Below are 20,668 nucleotides of genomic sequence, written 5' to 3'. Positions count from 1 at the left end.
GAGTGTGATGAGCACCCCCTTAATTCCAGCACTCTGAGGAGGCTGAGGCAGCCACATCTCTGTAAATTCAAGACCGACTTGGTCTAACACATCAAGTTCCCGGGCCAGGGCTGAGACCCTGTTTTAAAAAAGAAAAAAAAAGTAGAAATATTTAAGCCAAACAGTAACTTTAAATTTTTTAAGGTAAGTAGAAGGCAGCATGGTGGCACACACCTGCAACCCTACCACTCACAGAAGTCTGAAACAGGATCTCCAGGACATCAAGGTCAGCCTGGATTCTGTATTGAATACCAGACCAACCTGGGGCCTGAGAGAGAGCTCAGCAGTTAAGAGCACATACTGCTCTTTCAGAGGACTTGAGTTCAGTTCCCAACACGCATGTCAGGCAGCTCACAACTGCCTGTAACTCCAGCTCCAGGGATTCCAATGCCCTCCACTGTACATGTGGAAAACAGAAAACCTTTTAGGAGTGAGCGCTCTCCTACTGTGTGGGTCCCAGGGATGAGACTCATTGGGCGTGGAGGCTGGCATCTTTATGGAATGAGCCATCTTGCTCGCCTGTGATTATTTTTATAGTCTTGTACATGGAAGATCTTTCTAAACACATCTGAAAAGACAGAACAATGAAACGGTGTTACATTTGGCCACGTAAGAACCTAAGATCAGGGCCAGCAAGATGGGTCAGCAGGTCAAAGTCTGTGGAGGTAGCCATAGATGTAGAAAAAAATGTGTGGCCTCACTAACACAGCATCTGGTGGTGGATGCCTCCCCAAATCAACTCCCTCCTCCTTCCTTGCTTCCTTGCTAGCAGAACCCTGACAGTGTTTAGATATCAACTCCACTTGCACATGACTTGGCACAGACTACCATCCAGCCAATGAGCTGGGGGTTGGGAAGTGGGAGTGCGGGTAGGGAAGGGAGGGAGGAGGAAGAAGGGGAAGGGTGGGGTGGGGGAGGGCACTCAAGGAAGCATGTCTGTCTGTGCTAGTCAGCATGGGCCAGCTGCTGTAACAAACACACCCCAGATCTCTATAGCTAACCCAGGGTCATCCCTTGCTCACAAAAGTCCAGCATGGGTGTTCTGCTTAGTGTACTGAGATATTCCATCTAGGGTTCAATAGGCCCAGCTCTTTCCATCCTGGAGCTCCGCCACCCCCAAATGAGGCCAGAATCGGTACAACCAGAAAAGCTGTGGCAGCGGCACCTGTGTCTCTGCTCATATCTGATTGGTCAGATCAGGTCCTATGGTCACATGACCCTCACAGCTGCAGGGGGAAGCTGGGAAATGTCATTTAGCTATGCCATGGATAAGAAAATGAGCCTAATTAAGTGAGTACTGAGCACTGCCTAGCCACAAGGTCCCATTCAGTCCCTTCCTCCCACACAGAGGACTCATTCAATTTTCACTCTCTGAGAGAAAGAATTTCCAGTGCTGTCACCAGAGCATTTTTTGGTACCAATGTGTCCACATTTAGCATGGGTACCGGGGGGTGTAGTCGGATTTTTCTTTGGGCCACCAGCTCACAAATAATGACATGGAGACTTGCTATTAATTATGAAACCTTGGCCTAAGCTTAGGCTTGTCCCACTAGCTCATAAGTTAAATTAACCTGCTTTTATTAATTTGATTAATCTACATTTTACCATGTGGCTTTTTACCTTTCTTTCATTCTGTATGTCCGACTCCCTCCATGTCTTGTTGGCATTTCCTCTGTGCCTTGATTATCTCCTCCTACTTCCTCTCTCTGCCCAGAAGCCCCGCCTATACCTCCTGCCTAGCTATTGGCCATTCAGCTCTTTATTAAACCAATCACAGCAATATATCTGGTTGTGGGAAAAATGTGTTGTGGGATATTTGTACACTGTGTGAAGATATATTGCTGTGATTGGTGTAATAAAGAGCTGAATGGCCAATAGCAAGCAGGAGGTATAGGCATGATTTCTGGGGAGAGAGAGGAAGAAGAGGATGACTCTAAGCACAAGAGGGAGACGCCAGGAGACATGGAGAGGAAACAGGAGGTACGAGATGGAAGAGAGGTAACACTGCATGGCATAATGTAGATTAATATAAATGGGTTCAGTTAAGTTATAAGAGCTAGTTAAGGCAAGCCTAAGCTAAAAGCCAAGCTTTCATAATTAGTAAGTCTCGATGTGAGCTGGCAGTCCCAGCAAGAAAGTTCTGCTACAGGGCCCCCAGGCTGGCCAGACAGGATGCCACCAGCCCTCATCTTCTTCCAGCTACAGATTGAACTAACCATGGGATTCTTATCACTGCTCAGGCAAAGAAAAGCAGCAGTCCAGGAGACCAGGGCCCCCTGCTCTTAGTGTGAGAACAGAGACCTCTCTGATGGAGGACACACACAGGCCACAGAAAGGCTTCGGGGAACTCAAACACACATTCCAGAACTAAAAATTCTATAGAGGAAGCGAAGAGATGGAGCCTACTCTGAAAAGCTGCATTTAGAAAGAGGAAACGGAGTGGAGAGCAAGACCAGAGACAAGGGCGAACTTCAACCAAGAGACTCGAGGCTGGGTCTGCCCTCACACCAACCCTGGGAGCAGATCAGCCTCTAAAGGGGGAGATGGACGAGTGGGGAGAGACAGCCATTTAAGAAACCCTAGAGTAGGGATTGGGAAGGTGGATCCGTAGGTAGAGTGCTTCTGCACAAGCATGAGTTCGGATCCCTAGTACCCACATAAAAAGTAGCATGTTCATACTCACCCTGTAACCTCAGGAGTGCGCACAAAAGAAATGCCAGCTCAGAACAGCAATAGTCTGGGGATCTTAAAAGCCCCAGGCAAGGATGTAAGCGTACAGAGAAAGTGCACACGCAGCCTTGGGCTGGCTGGGCAGTGAGCCCCGGCTGAGGCAGGTCTTCAGAGCTCCAGTGAGCCCCGGCTGAGGCAGGTCTTCAGAGCTCAGAGCGAAGCGCCTGGCCCTGGAGAGGCTGCGTCTCCTTTGCTCCTTTTCATCCTTGGAGCAGGGCGCCAGTTGGAGAGCAACAGATCCAGATAGGAAACAGAGCAGAAACCATTTACAAGTTCAAGATCAGACCCAAACAGAAGACTGAAGAGAGCTCAAGGTGGGGAGGGCAAGACCCAGCCACGGTGCGGGGACAAGGCAGGTGCATGGTCACCGCAATGGAGAACAGCATGCCCGAGATGATACAGGAGATACTCAAAATTCAGAGGGTACTACGGGATCCTGGGAGCGGATGGCGCAAGAGATACATAAAGATGTTGAATGGCAAGGGAATGAGAATGGGGAAGTGAAAGTGTCCCCAAGTTTTTCCTCTTGGGGTGGTCTGGGCAGGCAGAGGGGCTGAGGAATACATCAGGGGTGGAGTATGTTTAATGTTTATCCTGGGACCAGCAACATGGCTGAGTGGGTAAAGGCACCTGCAACCAAGCTTGATAACCTGAGTTCGAGCCTTAAGACCTCCATGATGAGGAGAGAAAACTGACCTCCAAAAGTGGTCTTCTGACCTCCACACACACGGTACACAGGCACCCGCCTACACAAAATGAATACGAGTCTGTTTTAATATACTCATCCTGGATAAATTAACATATTTTAATACATCCATCCTGGCAAGAAAGTTTAAACAAGGTTAAGCTGCGGCATTGAGCATCTGCAGGAGTGCATCACAGTGTGTGCAGTGCAGCGGTATAGCGCATGGAAAAGTGGCTGCTAAGACACCTGCATGTAGCAGGGTTAGTTGCTGTGGGATGTCTTTCTGTACGCTGTGAACATGTGTTACTCCTATTGGCTGATAAACAAAGCTGCATTAGCCTATGGCAGGACAGGATGGAGCCAGGAGAGAGAATCCAAAAGAGAGCAAAAGGAGAGTGAGGTGAGATGCCAGCTACCGCACAAGCCGCAGCAAGATGCCAGCAGACCGGTAACACCACGGCCACGTGGCAACGTATAGATGAATAGAAATGGGTTAAGTTATAAGAACTAGCTTATCAAGAAGCCTTCCATAGACCATATAATTGGTAATTAATATTAAGCCTCTGAATGATTATTTTATAAGCGGCTGAGGGACCAGGGGGCCGGGCAGGACCGGAGAAAACTTACAGCTACAGTTAGTGCCTGGGCCAGCATCTGGGTTGGTGGTGGCTGAGCCCTCAGCTTCCTGATTGAGCCAGAAATAGCAGTTCTCTTGCAAGCTGGCTCCATGGAAGGAAGGGGCAGGGAGGAAGGACCTACCAACAACACTCACAAACCAGAGAACTTTGTTCTGTGACAAAGCTGTCATGACTCCACAGTCACAAGCAGGGGGTTGAAGGTTCTGACTTGAACTGTGTGCTATGTCAGCTTCTGAAATCCCACCCCATCTGCTAAGCTATGTCATTTAGGATCCTCTCGGGAAAATGTGACAAATACAACCAAAAAGCAGGGAGGTGAGGCATAAGAAGACACTGTCCAAAGCTACATTCTTAGCTCTTAGCCACTAATTCCAGCATCATGAGGCTGAGGCAGGAGAATTACCACAGCCTAAGCTAGCCTCCAAAACAGACCTGTAAACACACACACACACACACACACACACACACACACACACACACACGGTTTCACATAACCCAAAGTGGCCTCAATTTTGCTATGTAATTGAGGATGACCCTAAAACTCCTGATCCTCCTGCCTCCAACTCCAGAGTTCTGGGATTACAGGTGTGAGCCCCACACCAGTGCCACACTCCCCATCTGTCTCCTGTGTCTCCCAAGGCATCAGCTTCACTTGATCCTCAGTCCCCTCTGGTCACAGGGCGGCCACCATCTCAGCTGGGTCCGCCCTCTCAGTCCGTGGGAGGGGTGAGGGCTGTGCTGCTGTGCTCTGGAGGGAAGGTAGCTGTGATGTGTGGTGCTCATGGTGTGCATGGCACACGTGGTTTGAATGCCATCAAATGACTGATTTCCAGCTCCCAGCAGGACGCCGTTGGAGAAGGCGGTGTGCAAGGGTCCCAGGGGCTGATTCCACCTGCTCCAGTACAGAGCGGTAGAGACACGAGTCTGTGCTAAATAGCATCCTGCAGCATAGAAAACAGCAAACACACTTGGTCTAGGCCAGTGGTTCTCAACCTTTCTAATACTGAGACTCTATAGTTCCTCAAGTCGTGGTGAGCCTCAACTATAAAATTATTTTCATTGCTACTTCATAACTGTAACTTCACTATCATTGTAAATCATAATGTAAATCTGTGCTTTCTGGTGGTCTTAGGTGATCCTTGAAAGGGTCATTCTCCCCACCCCCAAGGGGTCGCGACCCACAGATTGAGAACCACTGCTCTAGGCCAACCCAAGCCTCTCTGGAGCCAGTGAGTCCCACCTAGACCCTTTGGTGGCTGAGTAGTCCAGATGGGAGGAGGAGGGGAGGATGTTGAGGGGGCTTCCTGGCCATCCTTACAACTTCCAGAGGCAAGCTCAACCTCAGCAGCCCCCAAAATAGATCCCACTCAGGGAAGTGGGACAGTGACTGATTCCTGGCTCTGGTGACAAGCCATGAGGGACACAGGAGCGCCTCAGGAAAAATGGGGGCAGCGGAAGCCAACGTCTCCAAAAGCACCAGGGAACCTGCTTCGTCATGGCTGCCAGGGAAGAAGCTGACAGAAAGCAGGTGACAAACGCTCCGGACAAGACTGGAGATCACGTTCTAGCCACTCCTCGCCCTCTGTTCAGGCTCTGGGTCTCTTGACTGACCTCCAGAGCCTCCGGCAGGACGATGAAAGTGTGAGGTCCAGGGAGCATTTCGCATCCCTGACCAGCTCGCCAAGGCTCAGATCACATGGGCAGAGAGAGGGCTTATCGCCCGTCAAGCCGAGCCGGGGTGTTGAGAAGCAAGACCGACCGACCGTGGCCCTTGCCATGCCTGCTCCAGAGGCTTGTGCAGAGGATGTTGCCTGGATTGGAGCCCCGTGGTGACTCCAAGCATCGCTTCCCACACAGTCTGTGCAGAAAACCTGCTTCTCCCCTCTGCCAGCAGAGTTCATTGCTGAGCTAGTTGGCGGTGTGTTGTCAGATGAAAAAGAGCAGCTAGGAAACTGTGTTGATAGCTGGGTCTGGAGTCACATGCCAGTAATCCCAGTGCTCAGAAGATGGAAGCAAGAGGGTCAGGAGTTCAAGGCCAGCCTCAGCTACACAGTATCCGGTCTCAAAAAAGAAAAATCAAGGGGCCGGAGAGATGGCTCAGTAGTTAAGAACACTGCTCTTTCAAAGGACCAGGGTTCAATTCCCAGCACTCACATGGCTGCTCACGACCGTACTCCAGTCCTAGGAGATCTGATGCTCTCTTCTGACCTCTGCGGGTACTAGTCACACAAGTGGGGCACAAAAAACAAGCAGGCAAAACACTCCTACACATAATAAATAAATCTTCTAAAAATAAATAAAAACAAGTGTTAATGCCACCTGTTGAGAATAAGACCACTACCACAATCTTTGAGCCAAATTTGAAGCAAGCTTTTATTAAATACTGGCCAAGATGATGGACTCTAGCCAGGTCCATTCCTGGGTTCCCAATAAATGGCTACGAGTCACCATTTTTTGCAGGGGCTTAAAAAGGCAACCCCATAAGGCCACTCACTATTTCCCACCAGGTCCAATCAGGAGCAAGAATATACCCTGACATATTTCCTGTCCATGTACCTCCCCCTACATGTGATCAAGCACACCTGGTGCAACTGAGTCTAACTGTTGAGGGGAGTGAAAACCTGTGGCTTGTTATCTTACACAAACAACAGCCTCCAGCATTTCAGGAAGTATCTGTCCTTGGGCAAGGGCTTACAGGTTAGAGGCATTTTTTATGGATCCCTTAGGCATGGTAATTAAAACTTAAAATATAACTTCGGCTCTCACAGATAGGTACTTGCCTTCAAGCCTGATGACCCAAATTTGATCCCTAGAACTCACCTGGTGGAAGGAGAAAAAAAAAAAACAACTCTCACCCTCTGATCTCCACATGCATTATAGCACACACACACACACACACACACACACACACACACACACACACACACCAATTATAAAAATGGGGAAAAATAGAAAAAATACTGCTCATAGTGTAACATTATTCTTAAGGGAAATATGAGGTGTGTGTGTACCTGGGAGCATCTCTGTGTGGATGTAATTGAACATGGCAGTAAAATGGACATGGCTGGAGCTGGTGAGACCGTCCATCAGGAAAAGGTGCCTGCTGCCAAGGCTGACCACCAGAGTTAGATCCCTCCGTCCCATGTGATAGGAGGAGAGACTCAACTTCCAAAAGTTGTCCTTTGTCTTCCGCACATGCACCATGGCACACACATACCCCACCACACACACACACACACACACACACACACACACACACACACACTAAATAAATAAATAAATAAACAAATAAATAAATAAATAAATGTACTGTGTTGGTATCTGGCAACGCTTGCTTGTCACATCTCAAGAGGACATGGGGATTGGCCACAGGAGCTTGTGAATACCCTCCAAGGCCCAGCTCATCCCCACACAACACAATCACCTTGCCCCAAAGTCAACAGAGCCCAAATGGAGAGATGCTCCCAGAGTGGGGTTTTCCTATACAATGGAAAAAAGAAAGTATCTTCAACAAATGGTGCTGGCATAACTGGATGTCAATATGTAAAAGATTACAAATAGATCCATATCTGTCACCATGCACAAAACTCAAGTCCAAGTGGATCAAAGACCTCAACATAAATCCAGTTACCCTAAACTTAATAGAAGAGAAAGTAGGAAGTACTCTTGAATGCATTGGCACAGGAGATCACTTCCTAAATATAACACCAGCAGCACAGACACTAAGCACAACAATTAACAAATGGGACCTCTTGAAACTGAGAAGCTTTTGTAGGGCAAAAGACACGGTCAATAAGACAAAAAGACAGCTTACAGAATGGGAAAAGATCTTCACCAACCCCACATCTGACAGAGGACTGATCTCCAAAGTATATAAAGAACTCAAGAAACTAGACATCAAAATACTGAACAATCCAATTAAAAAAATGGGCTAAAGAGCTAAACAGAGAATTCTCAAAAGAAGAATCACAAATGGCTGAAAGACATTTAAAGAAATGCTCAACATCCTTAATCATCAGAGAAATACAAATCAAAACGACTCTGAGATACCACCTTACACCTGTCAGAATGGCTATGATCAAAAACACTAATGACAGTCAATGTTGGAGAGGATGTGGAGCAAGGGGAACACTCCTCCACTGTTGGTGGGAGTGCAAACTTGTACAACCACTGTGGAAATCAGTATGGCGGTTTCTCAGAAAATTGGGAATCGATTTACCGCAAGACCCAGCCATACCACTCTTGGGCATATACCCAAGGAATGCTCAATCATATCACAAAGATACATGCTCAACCATGTTCATAGCAGCACTATTTGTAATAGCCAAAACCTGAAAACAACCTAGATGCCCGTCAACTGAAGAATGGATTAAGAAAATGTGGTGCGTATACACAATGGAGTACTACTCAGCAGATAAAAACAATGACAGCATGAAATTTGCAGGCAAATGGATGGAACTAGAAAATAGCATCCTGAGTGAGGTAACCCAGACCCAGAAGGACAAACATGGTATGTACTCACTCATAAGGGGATACTAGCTATAAAGCAAAGAATAATCAGACTGCAACCCACAGAACCAGGGAGGCTATATAGCAGGGGGGACCCTAGGATGACTGTGGCTTATAATAAGTTTTGGTTTTACTCAATTACTGGACAAGCCTCAATGAAGCATTTCACTATTAGGATAAGAATTTATACTATATCAAGCTGATAATAGAAAAATAAATAAATAAAAATGGGGAAAAAAAACAAAGTGGGGTTTCGAACCATCAGCAGCACCCAGAAAGATTTCAGAAAGGCATGCTTTTTTATCTCCCCCAAAACTGGCTCAAACATTATGGGTGTGGTGCCCCAAAATGTCTCTTGCCAGAAGTGCTGAGGTAAGGCATGGGGGAAGACAGGGACTCACATTTAAGCAGGTGTCCCCTTCAGGACCAAAGTACAAAAAGTTTGTACAAAAAGTACAAAGTACAAAAGGTTTCATCAGTCAGGGGTCCAGGAAGAAGACAGCCAGGAAGAGGACGAGAAATTCCACAACCAGGCTTTGAATCCGCTTCAAGTTCAGAAGCCACCAGCAGGGAGCTGGGGGTGTGCTCAGTTGGTAGACCGCTTGCCTGGCATGTGCGAGGCCCTGGGGTTCAGTCCCCAGCACCACATGATCCAGGAATGGTAGCATACATTGTAATCCCAGCACTTGGAGCTAGAGGCAGAAGAATTCGGAGTTCAAGGTCATTCTCAGCTATTTGGCAAGTTCAAGGTCGATGTGAGATACAGGAGACCCTGTAAAGAAGGAAGGAGGCATCCATGTGGGCTTGACAGAGTGCATACACAGAGCATTGTCTTCTGCGTCTATGAAATGAGTGTCACAAGACCCCTGTGGTGCCAGTTTTCTAGGGGGTGGAATTAAACCTAGCAGAAAGGTCAGCCAGAGGAGGTCAGCAGCTCAGCAGGAGGAGGCCAGCAGCAACGGAAAGGCATATTTAAGGCAGTTCACTAGGAGGCATGGAGCAGCCTGGAGGCAAGGACTCCACAAAGGTGGTTGTGGCTGCTCTAGGAACCCACGGTGCTAGGTGGCCTCAGCAGAATTGCAGGCACAGCAAAAAAGCCCCAGCAGGAAGTCCCCCACTACTCCTGACTGGCTTCTGACTTTTTGCCCTAGCTAACACCGCACCCCATAGAGAAGGGCCAATCAGAAACAGATAGACAACTCCAGGTCCTGGAGCAATTTTCTAGACCCAAGAGAGCCAATCAGTTCAGTCCAGGTATTCCTAACCAGGGCTTGAGCCAATCCCAGGTCTGTAACTGGGCAGTCTTGGAATTCCCCAAGCCCACCCACCTTGTCTGGCTATTATAAATCCCTCACCCTGTGCTGCTGGAGGTCACCCTGTGCTGCTGGAGGTCGGAGAGACCCGAGTTAACTCGTATTAAAGAGTCTTTGTTTTTGCATTAGATTCAGTCTTTTGGTGACCCTTTGGGGATCCGGACTTTGGGCACAACACACACACCTTTAATCCCAGCACTTGAGAGGCAGAAGCAGGCAGATCTCTGCGTTTCAGGCCAGCCTGGTCTACAGATCGAGTTCCAGAATAGCCAGGGCTACACAGAGAAACCTTGTCTCAAAAAGAGAGAGAGAGAAGGGGGGGGAGAAGAGAGAGAAAGAGAAGAGGGAGGGAGGGAGAGACGGAGGAAAAGAAATAGAAACCCACTGTACTGCATAGTTTTATGTCAACTTCACATAAACTAGAGTCATCTGAAAGGAGAGAACCTCAGTTCAGAAAATGCCTCCATAAGACCAGGTGGTAGCCAGGCCTGTAGGACATTTTTTTCTTAATTATCGATTGATGTGAAAGGGCCCAGTCCATTGTGGGTGGGACTGCACCTGGGCTGGTGGTCCTGGTTTCTATTACAAAGCAGGCTGAGCAAGCCATGAGGAGCAAGCCAGTAAGCAGCACCCCTCCAGGGCCTCTGCATCAGCTCCTGCCCCAGGTTCCCACCTGGTTGAGTTCCCGCCTTGGCCTCTCTCCATAGATGGTGACTCCGGATATCTAAGCCAAATAAACCCTTCCTCCCCAAGTTGCTGTTGGTCATGGCATTTCATCACAGCGATAGGAGCCCTAAGAAACACACAATAGTAACACTATTATCACTTATCAGTAACTTACCAGGTCACAAGCGGCAGGAAAGAATTCCTGACCCTAGGCCCCAGGACTGATCTTGGGGCTGAGGTCAATGTTGGAGTTTCTAGGAGTCCAGTTAGGGACACTATACACTCTCTGAAGAGACCAAATGAAGCCAGGTGAAGCTGCCTCCCCTCTCCCCAGTTTCCCCAGGTGTCAGCCTCCCTGTCTCTCAGAGGCCCACTGCCATAGATCCAAAGCTAAGTCTCCTCAGAACTCCCGTTTATAAAAACCCAAATGCATAGGGAGCTTGTCTAGGGAGGCATGGAAGGTTAAGGGAGGCTCCAAGAGCAGAGGGGAAGAATTGATCTCAGTGCTAGAGATGGGCAGAGCTCCCAGGTCCTCTAAGGAAGAAGGTCCCAGAGCCCATGACCCACAAAACCCAAGGAAGGGGCTGGACCAGCTGTGGTACCACAAAGAGATTAGCCTCTAATTCCAAGGACACCAAAAGACCACAGGGCATAGCAAAGCGCATCTCCATGGCAACTGTGTGGACTGGAGAAGAGTCTGGGTTGGTCTCTGCTGTAGTTTGAATCTGAAACATCCCCCACAGGCCTGGATTTGGATACGTGGTCCCCGGCAGGCAGGGCTGTTTCTAGAGGCTGCAGAACCCTTAGGAGGTACCTAGCTGGAGGAAGTGGGTCACTAGGGAACAGCATTTGAAGACTTCATCAGGTTCCTGGTCCCTTATGATGTGAACAGCCTCTGCACACGCTCCCACTCTCATGCCGTCCCTACCATGACGGACTTAACCTGTCTCTATCAGGTATCTTGGTCACAGTGACACAAAAAGTAATCCAGTCCCCAAAGCTGTGAGCTGTACAAGTCTCTAAGGCAGGCTTTGGGGAGGACCACCCAGAGATGGATGAGACTAGATTGCCTCCTTCCTGGAGTCAGGCTGAATTGGATATAAAAGGCTGACAGAGCTAAGAGTAATTTAAATTTTGGAAATGAAACAGTCCCTGTTGGCACATGTATCACGCCCTCTGAGGTAGGAATCACCATCACCCTTTTATAGGTAACAAACTGAACTCACTGTCAGTGAGACAGGATTCATGCCTTCGTCTCCGCCCAGGGTTCCTCTGACTAGGAGACTTACTTGATTATTTACTTTTAACTGCGGCTTTTTCAGTTGGCCCATCCTATTACAAAAAGTGTACTTGAGTTGTACCCTGAATTCTCTTGGTGGCCCCAACAGACAACAGTATGAAGGACATAGGAAGCAGGCATCTGTAGCTAGAGTTTTCTCTCCAGGTCCCGCCAAGCCCGGCAGTCTGACAACCCACTTATAAAATAATCACTCAGACGCTTATATTATTTAAACTGTTTGGCTTAATGGCTCAGGCTTCTTGATATCTAGTTCTTCTATCTTAAATTAACCCATTTCTATTAACCTATACTTTGCCACGTAGCTCGTGGCTTACCGGTACCTTACATCTCTCTTGTCATGGCAGCGGCTGGCAGGTCTCTCTCCTCAGCCTTCCACTCCCCAGAATTCTTCTCTCTCCTTGTCCCGCCTATACTTCCTGCCTGGCTACTGGCCAATCAGTGTTTTATTTATACAGAGCGATATCCACAGCAGGCATCTCTGAGCTCTGAGGGCTGGCCTGGCAGGTACCTTGCCCAAGCTCACACTTCAGGCTGGGTAGCCTCCGGGCCACAGGAGGCTCCATCTGGGGGAACACTTCGCACCCCAGCTCCCCTGTGCCCAGACTGGACCAGAAAAGACTCTCTCAAAGAGACCCTAAGACAGTGCAAATGGCTCCCAAATGCCCCCCAAGGAAGAAACCACGGGCTGGACGGTTCTGGACATTCGCCCTCCGTCCTTAGGTCTGGGGAGGGAAGCCTTAGGAAGAATCAGAGGCGTCTGGAAAGTCACTGGAACTGGGCTTAGGGAAAGTGCTGCTCGCAGACCCAGAGTCCTCTTGTCGGTCTGGGGGTGAGACCCCTCCCTGCTGTGAGCCAAACAAACCACACAGTGACTTGTGGGTTCGTAGAAGTGACTCATGAGTTCCTGTAACTGGGGTTCAGAGAGTGAGGTCACAGTAGGTGATGACACTTGTTCCCAAGGTTGGCAGGGCCAGGTTGTCTTGCCCTTCATTCTGAGAGGGAATGCTGTATGCACAGGCATCTTCCCTGTATTGAACAGTTAAAACAATGCTACCAGATACTATTGAGAACAAGTGAGGTCCATCCTGCACCAGAGAAAATGCATAAGACCCCAACTGCCCAGGTGCTTCCTGTACCCAGCATGTGTGTGAGTGGACACCACAGTCCACACTCAGACTTCTCCTGCCCAGTTTGAAGCCTGGGGATCAAGACTGCCTGCTTCGCATGGTCACCTAACCATTGTCTGTCTGAGCCACACTCAGAACTCAGGCACCAATCAGAGGGAGACTCACATTGACCTTTTATATTCATGATGGACCAGCTGGAAAAGCCATACATCATTAAAGGTAAGGAAAAATAAATAAACAAAAAAAGACAGTCAAGTGCTGGGAAGATAGCTTAGTAGGTAAGTGTTTGTCCCACAAGCAATAGGACCTGAGTTTGAATCCCCGGAACAGAACCATGCGAAAGCCAGGCGTAAACACACACCTGTGGCCCCAGCCCCGGTGGGAGAGAGGGAAAGACCCCTGGAGCTCCCTAGCAAAACAGTCTGAGACAAAGTGAACTCAGGGTTCAGTGAGAGAGTACCTCAAAAACAGAAAGTGGGAGCCAGACATGGTGCTGCACGCCTCTAATCCAGCACTGGGGAGGCAGAGGCAGTCGGGTCTCTGTGAGTTCTAAACCAACCTTGTCTGCACAGCAAGTTACAGGCCAGCCAAGACGACACATTGAGACCCTGTCTCAAAACAAAGCCCAAGCAACAATAAGTTGTAACAACACAGGGCTGGAGATGTGGCTGAAGGACCCGCCACACAAACGCAGGACCCAAGTTCAGATCCCCAACATTCATAAAAATGCCAGGTGGGCGTGGCAGTCCATCTGTAATTCCAGCACTCAGAGGGCAGAGGCTGGGGATGCCCAGAGCAAAGCTGCTATCCACAGCAGTCAATCAGCAAGCTCTGAGTTCACTTGAGAGGCCTTGTTTCAATGAATAAGGCAGAAAGTGATCAAGGGAGACCTTCTATCTAACTTCGAACATATACTCATATGAACACACAAACACACCACACATGTGCACATTCTTATGAACATACACACCTCACACATATACACTCATATGAACACACATACCACATAATACACACTCATGATACACTCTTATATGAACATACATACCACACACACTTATATGAACACACACACACACACCACACACATACACACTCATGTAAACACACACACCACACACATATGAATATATACATACACCATATACATACACACTCGTATGAACACACATACCACACACATACTCATATGAACACACACCACACACATGCACACCTATATGAACGTACACACCACACACTCATATGAATATACAAACACACCACACACATACACACTCATATGAACACACACCACACACATATTCATATGAACACACACACCACACACATGCACACTTGTATGAACGTTCACACCACACACTTATGAATATACAAACATACCACACACACATATACACACTCAAATGAAGACACATATATACTATATGAACACACACACCATACACACACACTCATATGAATACACACACCTCACACACACACTCATATGAACACACATACATACTCATATGAACACACACACCATTACACACACACACTCATGAATACACACACCTCACACACACACTCATATGAAGACACATACACACTCATATGAATACATACACACATACACACTCATATGAACACACACACACCTCACACATACACACATTAAAAAATAATCAGTGCATCAAATAAAGAGGAAGAGAAAAACTGAGCAAGACACCTGGCATTCTCTGGCTTCCTCTAGCACAGGAGACTCAGGTCTGAATCCCATCCCACAAGTCAGCATCAGGAGGTGCTGTAGGAGACCCTGGACCACAGACCCACCTGTCCAGGCCCCATTCCCTCCTCTATGAGACATGGTGCCTGGCATGCTGCAGCCAGGGACTCTTCAGTGCTGGGCGCCCCTGCATCGGCCTGGCCTCCAACAGACCTTACACAGCACCCAGGGACAGAGGAGGGTCATGTGACTCCAGTGAAATGTCCACTGTCTGTCTGGGGGTCAGACTCGGGTGCCGGGTGCCGTCCCTACAGCACAGGAGAGTCCCCAGGCTCCATGATTGCAGAGGCAGGCCTGGGAGGCTCTCTGAGGAAAGGCTGTTGGGACCGGAGAGATGACTTAGCAGTTAAGAGTGCTTGCTGCTCTTCCAGAGGACCTGGGTTTGGTTCCCACCCAGCACCCATGTTGGCAGCTCACAACTGCCTATAACTCCAATTCCAAGAGATCCAATACTCTCTTCTGGCCACAGAGAGTCACACATATATGCAGCATCTATTTATACAGACACACATACATATGCATAAATCAAAATAATGGTTTAAAAACAAATAAAGGCATTGTTTTCTTGTAGGTATAACATAAAAACCACAGACTGGGTAAGTTTTAATCTGTAAAAGATGTTTGCCTCATCGTTCTGGTGGCTGGAAGGCCAGGATCAATGGGCCTTATCTTCTGAGGCCCTCTGGCCAACTCATCATGGCTGAGGGGCCAAGGAGATAAGACAGAACTCAATTTCATGGGAAGCCCACTCCTGTTATAACAAAGCATTCCTTCAGTAACACCATTAGTCCCAGCTGGAGGACAGAGCCTTGAGCCTAGTCACCTGGTGAATGTCCCACACCTTTATTTTACCCGTTTATTTATTATTTTACATGTATGGGTGTTTTGCCTGCATGTAGTATCTTATACTGTACCACAGGGGTGCCTGAAGCCACGAGGCCAAAGAGGCCATTGAAATCCTAGAACTGGAGTTTCAGGGGTTCTAAGAGGCTATGTGGGTGCCACTATCAGCTGAGCCACCACCCCAGCCCCTTATCCAATTTTTGAGATGGAAGCCTCAAATTCAAGAGCTTCCTTCTTGCCTCACCCTCCCAAGTGCTAGAATTACAGCCCTTGGCATGCCCACCTGTTCACGTCGTTGTGATTGCAGTTCGCATTGAACCTGAGTTTTGGCTGGACCATCCAAACCCTAGCAGAGAGAGGATCCGTCCTGTGGAGCATGGGGGAAACAGCTTTGGGTGTAGCCCTCACCCCAAAACCTGGCTCCCCTGGAGGCTGGAGGGACTTGGGGCAGGGTGTGTTTTTGGTTTTTGAGGAAGAGCAGGGGTCTGAAGATAACGGGGGTGGGGGGGGGGACTGCTTCTAGACTGCAGGCGCCTTCCCTGAGGGACCCATTCTGGGACCTGCCCCGGTGTCTGAGGTGGCAGTGGTAACAGCACCTGGCTATTAGCAGGACAAAGAATGATCCTCAAAGGGTTTGATGACTAGCTCTCGGTTGCCTTGGAAACCAAGTCCCTGTTCAGCCTCCCTAGGCCTCTTTCTGCTCACCTGTCTCAGGCCTTTTCTCCAGCCTTGATCCAAACCAGGAATCTGAGAAGGACAGGTCACAACCCTGCAAAGCAGGGGTGGGGGGTGGGCGCCTGGGGGAAGGAAAGAATCCCACAGTTGTGTCTTTTAGGAAGCCCTAGGGTGAGGGAAAGAATGTCTGCTAATTAATGTAAGAGGGAATATAAAATTAAAAGTAGGGCTGATAGGATGGCTCAGTAGGTAAAAGTGTTTGCTGCCCAAGCCTGACAACCTGAGTTCAGTTCCCGGGTCCCACAGTACAAGGCAAGAACAAACAAACTCCTGCGATGTGTTCATCACGTTTGAGTCTTTGTGTTTCATAGGCGCACACTCGGGAACACACACACATATCCTCAATAATAAATTAACCCTAAATTTTAAAAAGGAAAAAACCAGGAGGCTAGAGACACGGCTCGGTAGTTAAGAGCACATGTTGCTTTCACAGAAGACCCAGGTTCGGTACTCAGCACCCACATGGCGACTCACAACCATCCATAATTCCAGTTCCAGGAGATCTGGTGTCTCTTCTGACATCCCCGAGTGCCAGGCATGTGTGCGGCTCACTGACACATGGGCAGGCAGCACTCATTAAGACAAATCTGAAATAAAGATAAGGAAAAAGGAGACCAGGGCTGGGGGGTGGGTCACTTGGCAGGGTGCTTGTCTAGGTGCCTGGGTACCATGCCAGCATCACATGAGCTCGGTACATGGTGCATGCCTAAAATCCCAGCACCGTGGAAACAGGAGAATCAGAAATCCAAGATATCTGCTACGTAGTGAGTTCTAGACTGTGCTGCATGAATCCTTGTCTGGAAAAAAAATAATAAAACAAAGCAAGCAAACACAGGAAAACCTGTTTTTTTTTTTTTTTTTTTTAATATTTATTTATTTATTATGTATGTAGTGTTCTGTCTGCATGTTTGCCTACAGGCCAGAAGAGGGCACCAGATCTCATTACAGATGGTTGTGAGCCACCATGTGGTTGCTGGGAATTGAACTCAGGACCTCTGGAGGAGCAGCCAGTGCCCTTAACTGTTGAGCCATCTCTCCAGCCCCGGAAAACCTGTTTTAAAAGAAGAAATCCAGGGGGCTGAAGAGATGGCTCAGGGGTTAAGAGATGGCTGCTCTTCCAGAGGTCCTGAGTTCAATTCTCAGCAACCACATGGTGGCTCACAACCATCTGTAATGAGATCTGGTGCCCTCTTCTGGCCTACAGGGATACAGGCAGGCAGAACACTGTACATGTAATAAATAAATCTTTGAAAAAAAAGAACATGCCTTTAATCCCAGCACTGGGGAGGCAGAGCCAGGCGGATCTCTGTGAGTTCGAGGCCAACCTGGGCTACCAAGTGAGTCCCAGGAAAGGTGCAAAGCTACACAGAGAAACCCTGTCTCGAAAAAACCAAAAAAAAAAAAAAAGAAAGAAAGAAAGAAAGAAAAAGAAATCCGTTTTCGGCCTCTAAGAAAACAATTGCTCCAGCAATGGTTGGAACATCAGAGGAAACGGATGAATGTCTGGTTAATATCGAGCCACCCCCACATGTGTGGACTAAACACTTTGTGTTGTTGGCGGATTAGAGCCCCTGGCCTCAGCTTAGCAGACCACACTCAGAGCCTCCGATGCAGGTCAAGTCAGGCAGCGGCTGTCATCCTCCTCCGGTCTCAGCCTCCACCAAGGTGACAGTAGAGACTGGGGAGCCCCACCCCCACCTCTCCACTTCTTACATTTTTTTACATTTTATGTGTATGAGTACAAGGGACTGGTAACACACACTCAGGGGCCAGTTCTCACTTGTTTGAGACCGGCTCTCTTGCTCACTGCTGTATACACCAGACTAGCTGGTCCACAAGCTTCTGGGGGTTCTCCTATGCCTGCCTCCTGTGTCCCCAAAGGAGCCCTGAGATCACAGTGTCGGACTTGTGACACAGGTTCTGGGACTTTGAACTCAGGTTCTCACGCTTGTGTGACAAACACTTTCCCCCAGCCCCCTCTCTCTTCTTGGGACGGCTCTGAAGGGCTGGTTTGAGCTCCTCACAACATGGCAGTCTCAGAATAGTCACAGTTCTTAGATACCAGGTGGTCGTCACTAGAGAAGTTCTGGAAGCCTTGAGGTGAGCCACAAGCTTCTGATAACCAAGGTCACATGGCCCCTCCGCAAGGTCACATGGTCCTTCCACCATGCTCTAGTACTCCAAACAGCCGCCAGAGGGCTTCTGTCTCTACTGTGGCAAGCCTGACTGAGGAAGGGTTTACACGGTTCCAGGGCATACAGTCCTTCAAGGTAGGGTGTCATGGTAACGGGGCAGCCGGTCACAGCACATCCACAGCTGGGAAGCAGAGAGCAATGAATGCCGGTGCTCTGCTCCCTTTCTTCTGTTTTCAGTCCAAGGCCCCAGCCCACACTGCATTTAGCCTCATCAGCCTAATCTAAAGAATCCCCACAGACATGCCCAGAGACCTGTGTCCATTGTAACTCTGAATCCTTTGATGTTGAGAGTCAATACTGAGAGGTCAACACGGTAGAGCAGATACCAAGCAAGAAATGTCACCGCGGAGAAATCAGGCTGACACCCTTTGAAGCCACAGTCTACCATTAGAGAAGGGATAAATGGACCACATGTGCCTCCTGGCATGACGCGGGAATCAGCTTTCCCTGCTGTAACAAACACCCAAAGTAGAGAGAAAAGGTTTAGCCGGGCAGTGGTGGTGCACGCCTTTAATCCCAGCACTTGGGAGGCAGAGGCAGGAGGATTTCTGTGAGTTCGAGAGAACAAGGTGGACTGGTCACATTGTTCACTTTAAGGGTACACCCCAATGACCTAACAACCTTCTGCCTCTTAGAGTTTCCACTACGCCCCAATAGTGCTGTTCTGGGGAGCAAGCCCTTATCTCCTGAGGACATTCAAGGCATAAACCACAGCCAGGTGTGGTGGCATAGGCCTGCAGCCCAGCACTGGGATTCAGGATCAGCCACAGCTGTCTGAGACCCTGCCTCAAAACAAACAACAGCAAAGATCCCAAGCACAGCACAAGCTGACATCCATTTTCAGAAAGTATGGACTGGAGAGATGGCTTAGGGGTTAGGAGGGTTTGATGCTCTTCCAGAGGACCAGAGTTCAGGCCCCAGCACCCACACTGGGCAGCTTACCAGTCTTAACTCCAGCTCCAGAACTAATATCCTCTTTTAGACCACACACACACACACACACACACACACACACACACACACACACTTGAAAATTTGTAAATAGATAACTATTTAAAAGTGTGGGGTGTGGGGGTGTGAGGCAATGAGGTTCCCAGGAGATGAGGCAATCCTGGGGACAAGAATGACTGGGTTTCTAAGAGATGGCTACACTTGATGCACACCTTTAATCCCAGCACTTGGGAAGCAGAAGAAAGAGGATCTTTGTGCGTTCAAGGCCAGCATGGTCTACATTAGATTTCCAGGCCGGCCCAGACTGCACGGTGGGATCCTGCCTCAGAAAGATAATGATAACTAAATTAAATTAAAAATTTAAAGAGGAAGAGAAGCAGCTGGAAATCAGAAAGGCTTTCCCAGAACTATCAACTAAATGCCACCAAGGCCTTTCCAGATTCCTGCAAACAACCACAGAGACAAAGGACACTTTCAAGACAAGCAAGGATGTCTGATCACAGCGGGTCTGCGTGCCAATCCTAGCTAAGTGGCTAAGATTTATTTCACTGGGTGTGTAATGGCTTTGTGGTTATTTGAGAAAACATCATCTTCTTGAGAGAGGGAATTACATGGATCACAACACATGAAGTTACTTTAGGGTTGAGGTTTAGTTTAAGCATTTCAATGGGAAGGAAGAGAGAGGAGAGAGCCAGTGGGACGAAATCCCTGCTGTGATCCCGGGGGCTGGGGGTTCCAGGGATGCGAGGCTTCATCTCACTGTTCCCTCCACGGTGCGTGCATCCGACATGTTGATCATGAAAAGGGAAATTTTAAAGAGAGCCACCAAGAAGGAGCCTTTCATCTCTCCCGCTGCTCCTGACAGCAAGGCCTCGTACAGAGTCCTTTGTCGCAGTGACTTTGAGTTGCCCAGGCCGCTGCAGGAACAAACGCAGCCATTCAAAGTCACCTTTCATAAAGCCAGAGGCCAGGCTTCGAAACTGCTGTCCCCAGCTGCTCTTGTTCCCTGGGCTGTTCATCGAACTGACAGGTCCCAGCACCTGAGGAAGAATGAGCCCCCTTCCCCACAGACACAGGATGTCCCCATCCCCAGGATTCTCTCCAATTTGTAGGGTGACATTAGTGTCAAATGGTCCCCATGGGTCACAAGCTACATCAGGGAAGGCTTG

This window comes from Peromyscus eremicus, chromosome 1, assembly GCF_949786415.1.
Source record: "Peromyscus eremicus chromosome 1, PerEre_H2_v1, whole genome shotgun sequence".
Classification (NCBI taxonomy): Eukaryota; Metazoa; Chordata; class Mammalia; order Rodentia; family Cricetidae; genus Peromyscus; species Peromyscus eremicus.
The sequence above is the reverse complement of the archived record's forward strand: the minus strand, read 5'-3'. Positions refer to the sequence as shown.